The sequence below is a fragment of the Ipomoea nil genome, unplaced genomic scaffold (assembly GCF_001879475.1).
Source record: "Ipomoea nil cultivar Tokyo-kokei standard unplaced genomic scaffold, Asagao_1.1 scaffold2191, whole genome shotgun sequence".
Classification (NCBI taxonomy): Eukaryota; Viridiplantae; Streptophyta; class Magnoliopsida; order Solanales; family Convolvulaceae; genus Ipomoea; species Ipomoea nil.
In genome coordinates this window covers 127,270-131,344 of record NW_017618619.1, presented here as the reverse complement: position 1 = coordinate 131,344, position 4,075 = coordinate 127,270, and the positions used below count along the sequence as shown (strand labels likewise).

General features: G+C 34.7%; 1 long non-coding RNA gene across 1 annotated transcript; it reads right to left on the bottom strand.

Moving 5' to 3' along the window:
• Nucleotides 1–1,463: 1,463 nt before the first annotated feature.
• LOC109150060 lies at nt 1,464–2,694 on the bottom strand. The gene is made up of 2 exons (XR_002049082.1): nt 2,483–2,694; nt 1,464–1,820 (listed from the first exon to the last, which is right to left on the bottom strand). It is a non-coding gene; the product is annotated as an uncharacterized LOC109150060 (long non-coding RNA).
• Nucleotides 2,695–4,075: the final 1,381 nt, after the last annotated feature.

The following is a 4,075-nucleotide window of genomic DNA, read 5'->3' as shown; positions in this document are numbered from 1 at the left end:
CAGTTTCATATGTGGCTTTGTCGCCCACATTTTGCATTGGAACTATACATATCCATCTGATCTGATTCAATTACAATGTATTCAAACAGATAAATAATTAATGTAATCTTGGATGTTAAACCGTTTTGTGCAGCCTTCATAATTCCAAGAAAGTCTTCAATTTTGAAAGACACTATTCAGCATCTATATAAACCTCCCTTGATAGCACTTTCCACTCCCAAATTCTCCATTTATCTAGCTCGAACCACCTGCAAATACACAAAGCAAAAACAAAAAATCTGATCGAAAATAACATGCCATCGCAATACATATCTATTAAAGATATTGGCCCTCTACATACTGGCTCTGATTTGGTAATAGTTGTTTATTTTTATCTTCTATTATATTCATGTTATTTCTTTGTTTTTGTTTTTCTTTTGAATTTTATCATGTTTATAGGTAAAATAGAGGGAAATCTATCCAGTTAATTCACTGCAATGCAGGAACTTTGAATAGATGGAAAGGAAGCAGCAACCATGTTGAGTGAATGAGTGAACTCATTCTGCACCTGGTGTTGATCAAGAAAAGGATCCTATTTCAAAAATGATAGAAGAATGTGAAGATGATGGATCAGATGTGGTAATACTATAATCCTACTATATTGATGTTGTTTATAAATTCTTCAGTTTATTTCATTCATATACTAATTTTTTTTTTTTTTACACTTATAAGCATCGCATGGTGTGAATATTGTTTTTACACTTATAGGAACTAGGAAGCATTACAGGGGCATGAATGGATTATTTAGTTTGAAAAAAGTAAGAGATGTATTAAATTTCCTGTGCATATTTCAAATGTATTATTTCTTATACCTTTTTATCTAAAATTTTATTATGGGATAGGGAGGTTTCTAAGTTAGTTGGAGTCCCAGCAAGCATTTTGTATAACAAATACAATAAGGTATCCCAATATTCTATACTTATTGGTTTATCTATCTAAAAATTTACCGATGTTTTACTAACACTATTTTTATCAAGAAAGGAGAAAATAAGCTTTTGTGAGTGTTTACGTGGAGTCAAGGTACCACAATGGTACTCATCAAATATCAGAACACTTGTGAATATGCAAGATTTGAAATTGGTGGGATTGAAATCTCATGATTGTCATGCCTTAATGCAGCAACTATTGCCAGTGGCTGTTAGAGGTATATTGCCAAAAAGTTGAGATATACTATTATAAGGTTTTGTTTCTTTTTAATGCTATCTGTGGAAAAGTGATTGGTCCAGACAAACTAGATGAATTGTAAAATGGCATTATTGTTACATTGTGTCAGCTGGAGATGTATTTTCCACCTTCATTTTTTGATATCATGGTTCATTTGGTTGTACATCCGGTGATAGAGATCAAACAGTGCGGTCCTGCTTATTTGAGGTGGATGTACTCATTTGAACGGTACATGAAAGTTTTAAAAGGTTATGTGAGGAACAGATGTCACGCCCCAAAAATGAGCATAACCCGGCCGTATTATTACGACAAAAACAAAATCGTTATAATACGAAGCCTGCTAAACAAAATATCAATCACAAGATAACCTAAACAACCTCTTGGTCTTAAAGTTCCTTCCCCCAAAGATAGCTTAATTGGAATTATAATATACACATTTAAGCTTCTAGACATGGTCCAAAATTACAACTTGAAATCCAAGGTCCTACTATGGACTTTGATCTCCACAAAAAGACTAGAAGTAGTCCTCCTCTATCACAAAACACTAGACTAATACCCCATGGTCTTTAACCCCAAAATGTGACCTCCCTTGTCTTAACCTCGATCAACACTCTAATCTGAAAACATGAACACACAAGTGAGCTCAAAGCATGGTACATCATATAACACTTCTGTACCAAATCAAGTATAAAGAATAAAGAGGACCACAAATAAATAAGGTAACATAAGACGTTTAATAAAAAGTATAATAAAAGCGTTAGTATTCTTATACAATTTTATCGCATAAGAGTATCAATAATTCCAGAGTTTTCCCTTCAAGTCATGAATCATAGATCGGTGCTCAAAATATCATAGAAATAAATAAATAAAGATATTACATACCTAACTCACCATTTTACTTTGAGAACTATAATATACTCATAGGATGAGCCAAGATCAATTAATAATATTACACTAGTCAAGGGTAGCAAAGCTACCAATTAAAATCAAGGGAATGTTCCAAATCAAGGGTGGCGAGACCACCAGTTGGAAATCAAGGGAACATTCCAAGTCAAGACAAGGGTGGTTAGACCACCAATATGATTAATACCTTTGAAAATCTATATATACCATGATCAACATTAAAACGCATCAAATTCCCAAATTTTCACGAGATATGTACTAATTCTTTATCATACAAAACATGCCCATAATATTCAAGAATAGCTTCAATATTTTACAGTCACTTAAGCTATGGTATATAAGTTACAATGAGTAAGTAAGTGCAAAGTTCCCTTACCTTAGTAAGCTTTAAGCATAGAAATTCCTTTATGCACTAACCTTCACGGTCACCTTGTCCCCTTTTTTTACTTTGTTTTTGAGCACAAAAGCAAAACCTACTGCCTCCTCACTCTTCTTACGCCAAAAGCTCAAAGTGTCCTTTTCTCCCCTCTTTCTTCTCTACTAAGATTCCAGAATAATCTCCTTCCCCCTAATGGACTTCTCAAGCTTATGATATACAAATATTATTGGGCCCAAGAATGGACTAAGCCCAAATCAAAACTTAACCAACTAAATTATAATTTGGGCCTAGGAAGAATAAGACCTAAAAATATCTAGTTAGCCTATTATTATTATTATTACTATCAAAAATGAAAATTTGTCATTACAACAGATATAGACCAGAAGTATCTATTGTTGAAAGCTATATTGTTGAGGAGGTAACTGAACTTTGTACTGAATACTTGGCGGGGGTAAAAGCTATTGGTCTTTCTAAGTATCTGTTAGGAATATTTTGTAAATTTTGATGAGCCGAATGTATTTTTGAAAAATCAAGTAGTCCCCATTTTTATTCTATTTGAGTCAGTTTGAGTCTACGGAGTATGGTGCACCCATATCATGCAACCCATGTACAAGTCTGGAAGATCATGATTTATTTGAAGAAGTTAAGCGGGATTATAGCTTAACATAATTATGATGCGGAGAAGTTACCAAGAACCATGCTAGAGGAGTTGGAAGAAACGCGTGTGAGCTATGCTAAATGATCCTAAGTTTAAATCTCAAGTGAAGCATTTTTAAGCTTGGGAGACTAGCTTGGACCGTATGAGAGACTAGCTCTAACCATATGATAGACTAGCTTGGACCGTATGGGAGACTAGCTCTGACCGTATGAGAGACTAGCTTGGACCGTATAACCGTATGGGACCGTATGAGAGACTAGCTTGGACCGTATAACTGTATGGGAGACTAGCTCAAGGTCAAGTATATTGGACCATATACCATATGGGAGACTAGCTCAAAGTATACCAAACCGTATGAGGGACCATATACCGTATGGGAGACTAGCTCAAAGTATACCAAACCGTATGAGAGACTATCTTTAAATTGAGACTCTCTAAAAGAGAGACTAGCTAAAAGGAGACTAGCTAGAAGGAGACTAGCTAAAGGAGAATAGCTAAGATTGGAGACTAGCTAAGAATATGGAGACTAAGTAAAATACACAAGTCTCACAAAAGCCATGCACCAAATGGAGAAACATACCAAGTATGGTGGACCAAGCTTAAATTCGAAACAGAGCATCTCACTATGAACAACTATGAAGTTTTTACAGAGGTTCCAGTATATTATTTTACAAGGATCATGAAGGAGAAAATATCTGATATATTTTCATATGAATATCAAAGTTTTTACGGTGGAACCAGAGACGCTCGAAGAAGGCTGATTCGCGGAGGAATTATTTTATACTCAAGCAAGAATCAGCAGATAAATTATTTGATCAACTTGACATGTCAGAGCATTTATGAAGGACAAGAAATATCAAGCTTGCCGCGCCGATCTTATTCAAATTTTGGAGGCTACAAAATTCAAGACACGGCAACGGGCAAATTATTCA